This window comes from Phasianus colchicus, chromosome 11, assembly GCF_987193195.1.
Source record: "Phasianus colchicus chromosome 11, bPhaCol1.hap1.1, whole genome shotgun sequence".
Classification (NCBI taxonomy): domain Eukaryota; kingdom Metazoa; phylum Chordata; class Aves; order Galliformes; family Phasianidae; genus Phasianus; species Phasianus colchicus.
The window spans coordinates 5,119,612-5,135,359 of record NC_143446.1 but is presented as its reverse complement, the minus strand read 5'-3'; the positions used below and the strand labels follow the sequence as shown (position 1 = coordinate 5,135,359).

At 41.4% G+C, this 15,748-nt stretch overlaps 1 protein-coding gene and 1 long non-coding RNA gene across 6 annotated transcripts in view; one reads left to right on the top strand and one right to left on the bottom strand.

Annotated features, from left to right (window-relative positions):
* Positions 1-15,748, bottom strand: part of SLC6A1 (solute carrier family 6 member 1) — a 104,556-nt gene that overhangs the window by 54,221 nt on the left and 34,587 nt on the right. The window contains exon 1 of one of the 5 annotated variants that reach the window (XM_090148066.1): positions 6,906-7,064. The exons of 1 other annotated variant lie outside the window; for it this stretch is intronic. The gene's annotated coding sequence lies outside the window, so the exon portion shown is untranslated. 3 more of the 5 variants (XM_090148068.1, XM_090148067.1, XM_031609163.2) reach the window with 3 other exon arrangements.
* LOC149916408 (uncharacterized) overlaps positions 7,709-15,748 on the top strand; it is a 113,417-nt gene continuing 105,377 nt past the window's right edge. Inside the window, exon 1 of the long non-coding RNA XR_016470073.1 lies at positions 7,709-7,799. This is a non-coding gene — a long non-coding RNA (uncharacterized LOC149916408). The remainder of the gene's footprint in view (positions 7,800-15,748) is intronic.

The following is a 15,748-nucleotide window of genomic DNA, read 5'->3' as shown; positions in this document are numbered from 1 at the left end:
TATTGGAGTGTGGGGGAGCGTATGTAGGCATTTCCACATCAAATCATTACACCAACTTCATTATGCTCTGTACAGCTTAATACAAAGTTCCTCTTGGTCACCAACCAGGGAATTTCAGGCAGAAGTAAATAACCTAATTTATTAAAGCAACCCTTGACAAATCTTCCATAAGTTGCTAGTGGAGTTGCTAGTGTACAGAAATGCTTTGAAACTGGAGGCTTTCAGGGCTCTTAAGAAGAAACATTAAAGGTACATCGTAAGTGTCCTTATGATGGACAGAGGAGATCATCAGGCTACCGAACACAGTATATACTGCTACACTTTGGCTTAATTGTGCTCACAACATTTTCAGAAAGGAAGGTTTAAGTGTCTTGAACTTGATCTGTCCTTAGCTGTACCAGCCACCTTCAGTGGTAGGTCTAGGACATCCCAGGCTTTTGAAAGCACACAAGGTCAGAAGCAAGATCAGACTTTGGAATGGACATGTCAGTGAGAAGAACGAAGCCACCTGATACTGCTCCTACAACCCCCATCCATTCAGAAAGCATCTGAGCTTCGAGATCAACAAAGCCCAGTTTCACACAGCTTCTATGAGCAGAGGGAACCAGCAGGTCTCACGAAGCTCACTGCTGCTAGAAACCTCTTGCTGCCATACTCCAACTTACAAACACTGTGTCCCAAACAGAGAAGCACAGGAGGAGCCCAGCAGGTCCTGTTCTTCTAGGCTGGAGAGCAGTGATTTAGGAAGAACTGATGCCACTCTCTTGAAGAAGGATTTTAAAGTATATGTGATGAATATTTAAATGGTATTTTAGATTCTACAGAAAATAAGAGTAAAACTTCCACCAGTGTTAAATGAACATGCTGAATGTTAAGGAAAGTTAATAAATAAGTGTTTGCATCTGCCATTACAATACCAGCACAGCACTCTTTGCCACCTGAAAGCCTCCTGAGCTGCACACACAGCTTGTGCCCTCATAATTCCTGCAGCTAGCAGGCGCAACGAGAGAGATTTGTGAGGAATGATATTCTTTCAGAATGTAGAAGCACAGTTCAGATTAATTTTAATTTCAGAGGTTAGCTAGTCCTAAGAAGTTTTGCTAACTGCATATTCCTCGGAATAGATTCCTCCGTAATCAAATAATAATTAAAGCATCTGTGTCACTATCTATCCCTCTTGCTACGTGAAGCATTTACAGAAGGCAACAAAGATGCAGCACGCAAAGAAAATCTCCACTCTCTAGGCTCATCATCAGCGCAATAATAGGGATTTGTGCTGGTGTGGCTTATGAACTTATCTCCTTGGACTTTCATTAGCCTTTAAAAACAGTGGAGGAGGAGAGAATACTAAACAGTGCCCCCTTGTTGTAACCACAACTGGAGGCCATGTTTATTCCTGTGATATTTGTTTTTAAAACAGCTGCCTCATTTCATCTCAGCTTCACTGAGAAAATAGTCATGCAGTGAGGAAACAGTTGTCGTAGCCTGAAATTAAGAGATGTGTTAAAGAGCAATATCACATAGACAGAGAATAATATTTTCTCTCCAAGCAGCGTATCAATTGTCAGACCAAATCTCCACTATGCTGTAGCCGAGCAAGAAATAGCCCTGACCAACCAACCCCTCCCACACACATACACCACCTCCACAGGAAACAACCACTGCAAGAAGCAAATGCATTCCCCTAAGCTACACCACCACAGAACCCCCAAATTAAGCAGTTCCAGGCTTCAGCCTGATGATGAGGTGCTGGCCGATAGGTGCCCTTGATCTTCAAGGGCAAATGGCAATTCACATTTCAGAAGAAAGGTGATTGCACAAACTGTGCAAACTTTGCCCTTCCTCTCCAACAACTACACTGACACGATAAACATGCTGAGCGAACTTCCCTGAGATACAATTATTTGTTATTTACTCTTCAGACGTAGGAAACAGTAATTTCTGGCACAAGCAAAATTCAAAAATCAGATAGACAATTTACTTAAGAACTTTTAGGTGTATTGAAAGGAGTACTAAAAAGGTACACACTTCAAACAAAAATTTTGTGATGTATTTATTCACGGGATTTTTCCTTCCTGTTTTGCTAGATTTTGATCTTGTTGCACAGTCCTGTAAAGTTACAGAATGAACCTCAACATGTGCAGGCACTGCTTGGAAAGCATATGAATACAGCTGCCATCAGAAGTGCTGATTTTATACTGTGAGCTTTCATTATAGGATGGCTTATGTTGGAAGGGACCTCAAAGATCCCCAGTTCCAATTCCCCTGCTCTGGGCAGGGATAATTATTTTAATGTCTAATTAGTGATGTTATAATACAGAAAAATACTTAATTTATGCAAAGATGATTATAAGACAGCACTTGAGACTAAAATCAGCATTAATTTTGCTAACAGTATATCACAACTCTTTAAATATAGAAATATGAAGATATAAGTTATGATCTTCCAACTTGAAAAGCCCCATTCTTCAGTAACATCTATTTTTGGACAATGTATTTTCAGAACATTTAATATCTAAGTATGCTTAATTTAAACCTGTTCATACCTAATATATATAATGCTTAGCCACCAGAACATAAGGCTGACATCTGCTTTCTATTTCATTCCCTTCAGATTTTTACAGACAACAGCAGCCCATTGGAATTCCTACGGTGTAAGACAAATACAGGACTTCTGAGACACCAAAGCGATTACTCAAAGCAGTGCAGCAATTAGAGCTTAAGTCAAAGGACTTGCACCTGCTATGCCTTGTGTGTTCCCCATAGCATCTTTTGTAATGAAAAGCACTAATTAACTCAATACAATGCAGAATTACTGTTGAGAAAGTAGCATTTTTTGCATGTTTGAGTCTGATCAGAGTAGCAAAGTGGAAATACCAGAATTTAAATGCAAATAGTTTGCATCTGTTCCTGGAGTAAAGCCAAAGCATGATGACCACCCATGCCAGCATTGTTTCAGCTACAGTAGTGCAACTGACAGCAGTATTTAGTACTAGCTTTGCAGATTATGTCAGCTCTGTTGTGGATGTGGTCATCATTTGCATCTGCGATCTTGTGTGTTGGTCAGATCCTGAGCAATTAAAATAACTGCAAAATACATCCAGGGGAGAAGTCTAAGGGTTTCTTTCTGGAAGCTAACATGAAAACAGACTGTTATGTGTTTTTTCCTTCTTCAAATTCCTTCATAACTGAGAGCATATATATAAGATGCTCTTTCAAAAACAATTTTATTTCTTTTCATATCAGGGAGCAAATCCTGTTTGCATTCTTGAAGCAGCACTTTCTGCGCAGCTGGCAGAAATCATTCATTGGTAAAAGGAGATCCAGGTGTCGATGAATTTGCTCATCAAGATGCCTTTTAAATCAACAGAAGAAAACACATTTCAAATATCCAACTGCTGGTTTTGCCCTTAGAGAAGGCTCACAAGCAGCCTGAGGAAGTCTTGGATTTTATATATGCATTATTGTCCTCTAAAATACAAAGAAAAAAGCCAGTAATCCACTTAGTATTTCAGCCCATTCTCACACAGAGCTTATGACAAAAGCAGACGTCAGGGCTGAAATACCAGCTATCCTTACACTGACAACCAAAGGACATGCTTCCTGAAGCAGAGGAGCAAGACACTGCCTTACAGTCACTAGGAGTTCTGAAGCACATCAACCGCTGTTTCGTCGAGCCAGATGCCAAATAATTCACCTGTGATCTTAGCATAGCTTAGAATACACAACAAAGGTCTGAGGACTGAATTTCCTATTGCTTTCAGTACAATAGAAGACACTGTCACCTCATCCGCTACTTTGAGAGCCTCTACAGTGACTGACCTCATCTTTTATAACAAGATCTGTCACGACAGTGAAAGTGTTCGCTGCCTTTCTCTATTTGGCCACATCTGCGCTGTCATCGCCTGTTCAAAGAGGTCAGGACTGCAGCATCAACCTTCCAGTACAAGCATTCAGAAAGGCTTTGAGGTGCACAGTTTTCTGTGTTTTATGTAACCAAATATGTCACCATATTAAAAGCACAACCATGCAAATGTCACAGACGACCATCGAACGTGCGGTTGAAAGGCACAGATATGTCCCCAAGTCCAAATTCATTTTTCATTTCCAACATTCAGTGCAAGCTTGAGTTAAAAGAAATCACAGTAAGTAGAAAATCTTAAGATAACTTGAAAAGAAATTGTCACCATGGATTCTCTTCAGAGATAATATTTTTTTCCAAATCACTTGTTCATACTTGAGTCATCCCAGAAAGCATCTAGAGCTCATGGAAATTTGTCACTGCAGATAGGGCGATGAGCACAGAATTCTTACAGATTATTTAGAAATTTTACTTTGGCATCTATAGCTTGGATTGCACTTACATATGAGGAATAGATTCAAACAAGGCAAAAAATCTCTTCCCTCAACACCTTCCTGCTTCACTTGTTCACAGTCCTCTGTTTAATTAGTACTCCCCCATACTTAGTCGTGCCATCAGTGCGGCAGTACTTCAGCAATAATAGAAGCTTCACATCAGCAATCAATACCTCCAGCAAATACATTAACCATCAATTTGCTTCCTAAGAAATTAGCATTTACTTTGCAGTATGTTTATTGTGACCCACAACATCCAGGAAACAAATGAGATTAGTGCAGCCTCTGAATATAAGCAGCAGACTTGGTGTTTAACTCTACCCAAGACCGTATGTTCAATAAGACAGAGGTGAGAATTGTTTTGTTTCTCCTCTTTTCCACACATCAAACACTGAGATTTACACAGCCCTACCTAAAATATTTCAAACTCATTGGGTATGAATAAGTCAATTATCACAATACAGCCACTTATCACAAGCACAGCTGCCTAACACTTGCGCAGACCCCAGCTCACGTGAAAACATGCATGATAAAGACAAGCTGTAAAAACCCCTGATCAATACCAAATGACATAATTCAGACCTTTAACCTCTGAAGAAACACAAAACATCAGATTCTTACACATTCTACATCCTGTAGATATTTAGAATTCCATCCCAAGGAGTTTTCAATGATGGCAATGTTTATACTGTAGTGCCTCAAAACACGGCCATTTGACTGCCTTTGTACCCTTATGAGTAAAATCTATTTTAGCGACCGAAGGAAGATATCAACTTAAACTTTCCTGCTTCCCCCACCCCATCGAAAGCATCTATCTTCACATACATTCATAACTTGATTCTGAGAAGGGTTGAAACCTCTACATACCCAATTAAAGTCAATTTGAACAAGCCGAGCACCTGAAATTCAAATTCCTTTAGCACTTGCACATGAATGTAATAACTCCAGTTTTTCTATTGCTGTCCTTCATTTCTAGTTTTCCACACTGAAAGCATAAGCTGCCAAGTTCTTCAGATTTTGAAATGACCAGAATCAGCCACTGTCCCTTTAATGTTCAGCTCGGTCTCCAGAGCAATGTCTTTTTACTAGAGCTCAGTGTGATTCATTGGAATCTGCCAGGCAGGTCAGGAAATCCCCTGGAGCAGAGGAAGAATATTAAAGAGATGGGACATGTATATCAAATCTCATTACTGTTCTCTTATGAGAATCAATCAAGTGAAAGGACGTGGTGATGTCATTATGACATCATTTACTTTGGGATTAGAAATCATAGCTACTTAGCAACCCAAACTGGCCAATACAGAAGAGGTCCAATGGAAGATGTTATCTTCTGACCCATTTACTCCAAGATAAATATTTGTCAGTTCTTGTTTGAAGACTTTAGATGATGGTCAGTAACTTCAGAATTCCATTGTTTCCAGTACAGAACATGAAAAATAAAGCATTCTCCTGAGCCTGTTTTAATAATAATAATAATAAAATAATATCCAAACACGTTATTTTCCCCTAAACAGCTCATATGGATGCTTCTTTACAGCCGTCACCTCTCACAAACTGAAGCCTTACAAAAGCACAAAGGAAAAGCTCGTGCTAAGCAGAGTTCACTATTTTAAGACCCACTACAGTCCCCACCAGAAATACAGACCTTTTAGTCCAGGGTACCATCGCATTAGAAACCATATTTGTTTCATTAAACTAAGCTAAAACCATCTGGATGAGCCCAGAAATCGCAGTGAGAAATACAAAGCAGAGACCCGTGAGGCGCAGAGCGGAGCGGGTCACGCTACTTCTGGGACCTGAAAGGGGTTTGATGCCCGCAATCTATGCCTGACCTCATTTTCTTTAAAGTTCACTCATGTCCGTTGAAAATACAGTCGAACCGAGTTCTAAAGCAACTGAGCAAAGATAATACGTGCACTGAAATCGTAACTAGGTCTTCAAATCCATTTCCAACAAGCCAGAAACACGGTGCCAGACCGGCACTTCGTCTCTGCAAATCCAGGGCTGTGTTACAGACGGAGAGCAAGGCAACATTAAATATCAAACGAAATAAAATAAAACACTCCACCTCCTGGAAATAACTTTTATTAGGCTGAGGTTCAGATCTCCGTGAAACGAGGGCTCCGCGTTCTGCGCGCAAAAGCTCCTCACAGAGCCCCGACCCCCGCTCTGCCTTTCTGACCGCGGCGGCAGCGCGCACACGAACACGTCAGTATGAAGCCGTAACGGCCCCGGCAAGGTCGCAAAGGCACGAAGCGCCCGAACGCCGCCAGCGCAGCGGCAACAGGCGGAGCGCAGCGCTGCCCGCGGGATCGGCTCCGCGCCTCGCGCCCGCAGCTTCCCGCCTCGCCAGGGCGGCCGCGTCCCCCGGGGCGGCGGCAGCAGCCGCCCACCTGCCTGCAGCCCTCCTGCTCGCAACCCGGCCGGGGAAGGGCGCGGGGCTTCGCTGCACACCGCTGCATCCCACCGATGCTCGCCTCGCCCAGCGTGCGGCCGCGGAGCCGGGCGCGGGGACGGCTGGAAGTTCTCACGCAGCGCGCACAGCCTACCTGCCGCGGAGGCGGAGGAAGAAGAGGAGAGCGAGCTGCCGCCGCCGCTAACGCCGCCAATCGGCCCGAGCTACCGGCGCTGCCCACCCCGAGCGATAGTAATGTTCATTTAAAGCTCGGCGCCCGCCGCTCCGCCGCGCCCTCCCCGCGCAGCAGCGGGGCCGGCCGCGCGCCGCCCCTTCCCGCCCCCAGCCCGCCTCTGAGCGGAGCGCTGAGGGGCAGCGGCCGGCTCCGCTCCTCGTCCGACCCGCGGCTGCGTCCCCTCACAGAGCGGGGGCGGCGCCCGGCGAACCTCCCGCACGGGTGCTGCCTGGTGAGGCCGGAGGGCTCGGGCGGTCCCGTCCCGAGTTACCAAAAGTTGAAGTGCAAAGTTGGAACGGCAATCCGGGGATGCTGATGTTAAATGCAACGCTAAACAAACGAACCGTTCTGTGACCTCTGTGCCAGCGCTGCGCGGTTCTGCCTGGGAGGTTGTCTTAAGTAGAGCACAGGCCTGTGCTTTGAAAGCGCTGGAACAGTCGTTTCCAAAGTTCTTCACAAACCTCAAAGTGTATGAAGATAAACAGTTTGAATCCATCTCCTGGAGGAAGCAAAGCTGAAAGCTGTCCTCCTCAGCCTGAAGTTTTCTCCCCATGGGGTGTCCAGTCAGGAGCCCACAGCTCTCTCACAGTCACCACAGCACAGGGGAGCAACGTTACCTCATCCCAGAGCCCTCAGAGCAGGTGCCCTCCCTGTTATGGTGCTTCTCCATAGCACAGAGAGCCACTCTGTGTTAGCAAGTAGAATTGAAAAGATTGGCACCTCTAATGTCCACAGCTGGTGGCCTGAAGAGGAGATAGAGGTGACAGCCGGTCTGACTGAGCTGAAAGAATGGCATCCAGAGAGTCCTTCAAGGTAAGCTGGGTTTTCTGTCTGCAGGATGGAAGCGCCCATTTTTGTTACAGAGCAGTCAAGCCCACATCCTCTCTAGTATAGGTGACTGTATTGTAACACAGGCTCTGTAGTTCAAAAGGCAAAGTAATGTTTACTACCTCTGCTAACACCTGTTGGCTAATAATTTACGCATAATAACAAAAACAGCACTACATATTGTACTGTTATACACTTGTCATGGCAGGAAGATCTAGTCCCCATAACACTGTAATACAATGGAAAGTACAGCAATAACAGCAGGGTGGCATAGTCTTTGGCTGCAACAAATGAGGACAAGACCAAATGCAGCAGCCATAAATGCAGAAATGAAGGAAAGGAGTTAATTACCTTCAGAAAGCCTCAAGTAGGCAGGGATCTCCAGCAAGACCCCCTTGCCTTCCCTGCCAACCCTTAAATGAGGTCTGAGAAGGGCTGAATCCTGGCTCCACCCCTTCCATCACTCAGGTACATTGCATGCACCTGAGCTCCTCCAGGTTGGCCCTGCCAGTTGCTCCATCACTGGTTCAGTCTGTGACTTAGCATTTCTGCTACAACCCCTTTTCTTCCCAGGCAGGCCCAAAGAGCTTTTTTTGCTTATCGCACTGTAGGTGGAGTATAAACTTACTCCAATTTTTCTGGTCAATTTTCTTAATTTCTATGTTGCCTTATATTGACTATATGTGTGAATTAATGTTTAATACAGTTCATCACATAGCAATAGACACAAACACATTTATTACTAGAACCTGCAGGGTAGAGAGGATACACCTCGTAAAATTGGCTAATTGCCGTTTTGAAATCCAACTAATTATGCATAGGTTGCCAGATTGCTCAGAACCTTGAATGACTTGCTTGTGAGTTTTAATGTATAAAATACGTTAGCAGAGTTTAATGCCATTGCTCATTAATTACAAGGAGTACATATGATGAGACTAATAATAGGATTGTCCTGTAATCCAATGTAATAATCAGAAATTGTTTTTGCCCGTGCAGCCTGAAAAAGTAATAGCTAAGGATATTCCAGCTGTCTAATTTATACAGCGGCAAGGAATAACTACTGCTCTGGCATTTCTAGTATTACTTCAGGATATATTTTGTTACTAATTAGTACTTAATTAGCCCTTGTCTTCATCACAGTCCCACTGTCCTTGTATGTAGACTAAGTATTGGTTCCAATTCACTGGGATTTTTAAAAATATAGGATATATTCAGTTGTTGAGACAAAGAGCATTACCCAGAATAATACTGTCTGACTATTCAGTTCACCTGCGGCTCTTAAAGAGGAGAGCTGCCTTTCTCTGGGCATGGATGTGCCCCAACTGCTGAAGAGTACAGAAGAGACTGTAACCCACTCCACTGGTACTGGCATGGTTATCTGCTATGCTGTGTCCATGCAGCTGACTATGCTTCCTCTACACTGGTTGCAATGCACTGGGATTTAAGCATCTTTTGCCTCCATGACAAATTTATTTATTTATTTATTATTGGTAAGGTCAAACTGCCATCTGAAAAGTAGCTACATAAATTAGTCATTTGCAGCTACCAAGTAGAAGACTTTATACCACTTCTCAACACATCTTTGAATGAGGTGCATTTCTAAATGAAATTTCCATTTAACAGTAGGGAAAAATTTCTATGATAAATTCCATTAATAGCCAACACTGTGCAGAGCAAACTCTAGCCCAGTGGTTTCCAAATTGTGGCTCGTGAGCTGGTTACTGCATGTGATCTTCATTTCAGCAATAAAACTGTATTAAAACAGGAGATCTCAATTCAGTTTGCTCAGGCTGTGATCCATGAGAGTTTTGGAAAGGTAATTTTAAGTAACCCATTCTGTTTGGTAATCAGTAATGAAGTATCACAGAGCCAAAATGCTAACCAATGCTACCTTCCTTCCCACCACAGCCTTCCCCTTTACACTTTCCTGACTATCCTTAGAAGGATGTGAGCCTGTGATTCGTTTTGGAGGCAGTGTCATAATTCTAACTTAGTTGCTAGTTAAGCTGTGACAGGGTCCGGTGAGAACTTCTGCTTAAAACTGGATATCATACTATTCTTCATTGACTTGAAAAAGTCTGCTACTGTTCCATCATAACATGGAGCTGCAGTTGTACTGATTTACAAAGTGCGCAGAGTTGTCCAAGATAACATTAAAGTAGTAAGTTTAATCTAAACAGCTAGGAGAGTACACTATGGATTTCAGTAGTCTGCTCAAGCTTGTGGTGCTCTCGATACTCAGTATCTCTACTGTTCTTGGTACTACACGTAGAGATGTCTAGCTCTTCATGAAACTTACTATCTGATTCATAATGCTGTTGTCTAGATGATCTGGAAGTATTTTCCAATCTTAATCATTCTGTGATTCTGTATGATGCACAATTCCTTATAAATATCTAAAAAAATTGAGCTTATATTTGAGATGATCTTGTGAGTGAGGGAAACTGTGTAGTTTCCTCTTAGTTTCTTACAAATTATTTATGAATATGTTGCTCTTCACCTGCTGTACTGGCAAACTGGTATTTCAGAAGCATATATCTAGAGAAATCTGTTGAATAACTGGTTCCTGGATGCACAGACCTGTTCCCATATTGGTGCGACTGACTGCTGAGTCCCTTGAAGAATACATCAGTTGGGCATAGGCTTGGATGCGTGGTAAGGCACATTCTAACACAGACATCTCTGGGAGGAAGAAGGACATAAATGTGGAGCATCCCCCTGGCTAGTCAATTCTGAGAGCAGACCTAAGATTTACAAATAGGACAAGCATTCCAGTGGGATTGAACAGTCACTTCCAGTAATTTGATGTAACCTGTCTGGCTTGGAGAATCTAACAGTATGCATTTGAAAGGAAATTTATCTAGTGCTATCTGAGCAATCTAAGAAAGCCAATACTAGGGGGTTTGAAGGCAGAAATCTTGAACATATGACAGTTCAATTGAGGAAACTAAAAATCAGTTTAAACTCTAAGCTGTTATCTGCAGGCCTGAAGGAAGAAGATAGTTACATTGATAAGTACAAAGCAAATCAGTACTTGTTCTGGCAGGTTTAAAAACTGCTGCTATCACTGCGTTTGCACCAGTTTTAATACATCTAAACCTTACAAGATACAGTGCTGTATTTTTAATGCTGTTCTAGATGACATGATAACCAGACTGTTGCTATTTGTCAACTGCTTAAAAAATTCCAGAGTATAATCTTTCCAAAATGTGGCATTTATATTCAGATGTGTTTGTTTTGACTGGTTTTCTTTCTAAAAAGGAAAATACATCCCCAAAATGAGTGTTTTCTTCTTGTTGTCATTTTGTGTTTATCTGAAGACATACAATATTGCAGCTTTTGACAGTTATATATCAGATATACAGCAAACAAAGAACTACTACTAAACCCAAGTTTAGTAGTGCACTACTTCTGCACTAAACCCAAGCACCACATCCACTAGCAATTAGCCTTTGTGGTGAATAATTTGACAAATTCTTAAGACATTATCCTTCTGGTTCTAAGTCATCAGCTTTCAAATCTCTAAAAGGTTATAGCTAGCAAGGGCTAGGATAAGAAATGTAATCACACATGCTGCACAGTGCAACACTGCTTACTTAGCAGAAATACTTTGTGTGCAGTGTTCATAGTAGATTAGGTGAATCCTAAAGTTCTGGCTAGCATTTTTACACAAGATCCCATAGGTATCCTGTCTGAACTAGCTAACATGAGATTAACTCACACGTTTCTCATCCAGTTGCTATCAGAATAGTAATTGTTGAGTATGCCCCAGTGTTTCATTTGACTCTGTCTTGAGTCTTCTTGCCTCTTTTCATTGCATGTAACAATATTTTCTGATGAGGAGGTGCTGTGTTCACTCTCGAAGTGTCCACACTGAAGAAGTTAAAGAAGGAGTAAAATATGCTATTATAATTTGCTATTCATTATTTGTTGATTAAAACCAGCAGGAATGTGTGACTATTAAAACAACACAAATCCAACTTTTCATGGGGTCTAACAGCAGACAAAAGTTTACATCATTTCAACTAAATTTGCTTCAATTTGGAAATATTTAGCTGTTTCAATTTAATTTGTGCTCCTTATGCCTTACTGAAGAATGAACTGGAGATGTTGTGAAAATACAAACATCTTTCTTATGTTGTTCAGAAAGTTGCTGTCCAAACTGCAATGCAATTCTGGCCTTACAAATCAATGGTCACTGTTTGAAGGATCCCCAAGCACAAACCACAAAACAGAGACTGATAAGCCTCATTCAACTGTTAAGATGACGTGAAGGCGCACAGAAACCTGGATATAACATAGGAAAAGACTTAGCTATTTTTTAAAATCTCACTGGTAAAAATTCCCCAGGTTGTGCTATGGAGTTTGCTGTATTGAAGTATCTATATCAACAGCAACCTCAGTGTTGTGAGTGTTGGCTTTGAAGGATCAAAGAGAGCTTCTGCAAGCGCAGACAGCTCAGGGCCTCATCCAAAGTGCCCAGAACTCAGTGTGAAAAACTTTCTCGTTGACTTTGATGATGGTGTTTGGAGCAGGTCCCTGATAATAATTACACTGGAGCTTAGCCATGGTGATTGCTATTAGAGCTAGGATTTGGCCTTGACAGATGATGATAAATAATCTAATGGTTATTATAGCACTTATTTTTTGCATTTCTATAGCATTAAAATGCATTCATAATGTTTCATTATATTTTTACATCTCAAAGAATGAAAGTTGGCTTGAATTGTGTTTTAAAAAATAGCATGCATCTGTCTTGGCTCTCAAGAACAGTTATTGGACTTTGATAACATCTGGAAAGCAAAGAAAAGTACTGCATATAAGGGCAGATTCTAAGTATAGCAGAGACAAAAAGATTTGACTCCCTCATCACAGCATTCAAATAAAAGAAAAAAGAGACTATAGAAGCTTTGTGTGGCTGAGGAAGTACCAAAAGCCATCAGGGACAATAGGTGGCATCAGGGAAGATGGTGGCAGTGCCAACATTTCCTGTCATCCAGAAGAGTTTTCAAAATGTCTTTCTTTCTTCAAAACAGCACACTTAAGGCCATCAGAGATCCTAGAATTAAGATTGGTCTTCATAGTTTATTGATATCAGCTAAAGAGAGATTATTTTTAAAATGCAATTATCATTTTTATACTGTAAGCCATTAAATTAATCTGGGAGTAGCCATGATTTTTTTGCTCCATACCAAACAGTGTGCTGAATGCTCTTCTGGAAAGAACAGCACCTTGCTGTCTAGGAAGACATTTTCTCACACAGAACCGTGTTGTCTCACATAGCCTTGCTACATGGTGATTTTTCACATTACTCCTGTGCCACTATGCTGCAGCAGCACAAATCCCTACGAGAGATGCTAGTTTGCAGTCTGTATGGGTGGAGTACAGTGTGAACTCACTTCCATACTCTATGAGAAGAAAAGAAACAGTTCTCCATGGGGTCTTTTTCCCTCTCACTTGCTACTTAAATTATCAGAGAAGAGTAAAAAGTAACTAGTGAAACCTTAGCACTGGAACAGCCTTGTGGAGTGTTGGAGAGAGTCAAAATGCACCTACATGCTTTCCTGTGCTTTAGCAGGTGAGTTGAACTAGTTGATCTCCTGAGGTCACTTCCAACCTCTATGACTCTGTGATTCTATAAAAACACATTGCTTGAAATACATAGTTATCTTATTGCAGAGTACTTGTACAAGGAAGTTGGCTGGTGCAAACCATTCTAGGCTACTGCAATTTTTTTCTCTTATTAAAAGAATATTTCAGAATTGATTGCTTCAGATTTTAAGAATTTGAGAAATCCAGAGGGTTTTACACTCGCTGATTGTTGCACTCTTGGGGGCTGCTAGATCTGATTTTTGGGAAATTTGCTTAGAAATGCACTAAGTCAATCAAGTGAATTCTTTCATACTGCTTAATTGAATCTCATCAGCATGTTTCTCCTGCTTGTGCAACTGTGATCTTGCTGTGTTGAGGCAGTGTGAGTTGCTGAGTAGAATCTTAAGCTTAGTTTATACTGCGCTTTGAAAAAGGTTTGTTTTCTCACTCATTTAGGGTGGAATGAAACCCTGAAAAGCTGACTGTGTAAGCATAATATCCATCCTCCACATGATTTTTAACAGGTTTAGAAAGACACAAGTAGCATCACTGTACTTCTACTCTGAGAGGAAGTATGTACTACTCAATTAGAAGAATTTCTTACACATCACGCACTTCTACATATATTGTTCATTCAGTGTTCTTTAAAGATAAAGGTAATATTTTCCTAATACATCATTACCTCATTAATACACTCCCAGATTTCACACCTCAGGAAATTAGACATCACTACGGAAAATAAGTCAAGTTTTTCTCTCAGTGCTTTTCTGTTGTTTTAAAGGTAAAGTGGTGACAGGAGGTAACAAAATCTTCCGTACTGAAAGTTCTGACATCTTCTTCTGATAAACGTGTACACTATTTCCTACGCTCTTATCCATGTCTTGGGCATAATATCGGTTCAAAAAATACATTAAAATTATAACTGTAATTTTATTATGCAGAGCTCTTTATTGGACTTAACATCATTTTGGAAAGTGTACCAACATTTTGCATTTTCTCCTGACACTTTCACTATACTCAACTGTATATTTGCAATGCCAGCTCAGAATACTTAGGCAAATTAATTCTAGCTTCAATATTGTAATGCTTTTTTTTTTTTTTCATTTCCTCTAATGTGCTTTCTCCACTAGTAAGACATTCAAATAACTTTTAAAGCTACCTGAAGAACCTGAACTCCCAAAAACCACCTGTTTCAGTGATACTGTGCTTTACAGTTTGAAAGCATGTCCCTTTAAATTACCTAGGACTTTTTGCTTTCACTTCAAAACTTGAAGGCGCTTTCCTCAGCCTTCAAACCAAACTCAACGCACATCAAAAAGCAATGGGGACCAGTTCCCTTGGAGCAATACTATCCTGAGTCCACCACAGTGCTGGGAACTGTGCCATGGGATGTGCTGTAGTTCAGATAAAGCAGCACTTAAGAGTTTGACTGTTGTGGCTCAAATATTATTTGTTGTTCCTTTCACAAGAGTAAGATAGAACATCAAGCCCCAGTGTTCTGGCCATATTCCAACCTGCACAATTACATTCTCTGCCCTATGTTTCTCCTGCAGCTATAATGCCTCATCATTTCTACACAAAAAGAGTTGTGTGTTGTTGCTCTAGCTATTAAAAATTGCCTTGCTCATTTCCCATAGTGGGTAACTGTAGTGGTGAGAGTAAGATAATCCAACTTTACTTGAATCTGAGTTGTAGAACCATGCTAGGCTCTTCAAAGATGAAGAACAAAAGAGACGTGTATAGAGACACAAGTAAATATCCAAGGCTTGGTTCCTTTTCTCTGCACAAAGTCTTATGAGAAAAGTACAGTAGAGGAAAGATTGGTAAGCTCTTTTGTAGGGTGGAAAAGTCACAATTCTGAATAGGTAAGGACTATATTCCGCTGGCTCTTACAAAGTTTCAGCTTGAATTGTAGTAAATTTAGCTATAGGTTGGGATTTTTTTTTTTTAAGGGACATGGACAGACTTCAAAAGTTGGCCCCAGTACTGCCTCCAGGCTTGGGGTCCCCAGCACACGAAAGACAGATCTTTTGGACTCGGACCAGAGGAGGCCACAAAGATGCTCAGAGGGCTGGAGCACCTCTCCTACAAAGACAGTCTGAGGGATTTGGGCTTGTTCAGCCTGGTGAAGAGAAGGCTCTGATAAGACCTCACAGTGATCTTCCAGTACTTGAGGGGAACTTATATACAGGAGGAAGACCTATTTTTTACACAGTCTGATAGTGACAGGTCAAGGGGGAATGGCTTTAAACTAAAAGAGGGAATATTTAGATTAGATGTTAGGAAGAAATTTTATGCTCAGAGGTTGGTGAGGTGCTGGAACAGATTGCCCAGAAAGGCTG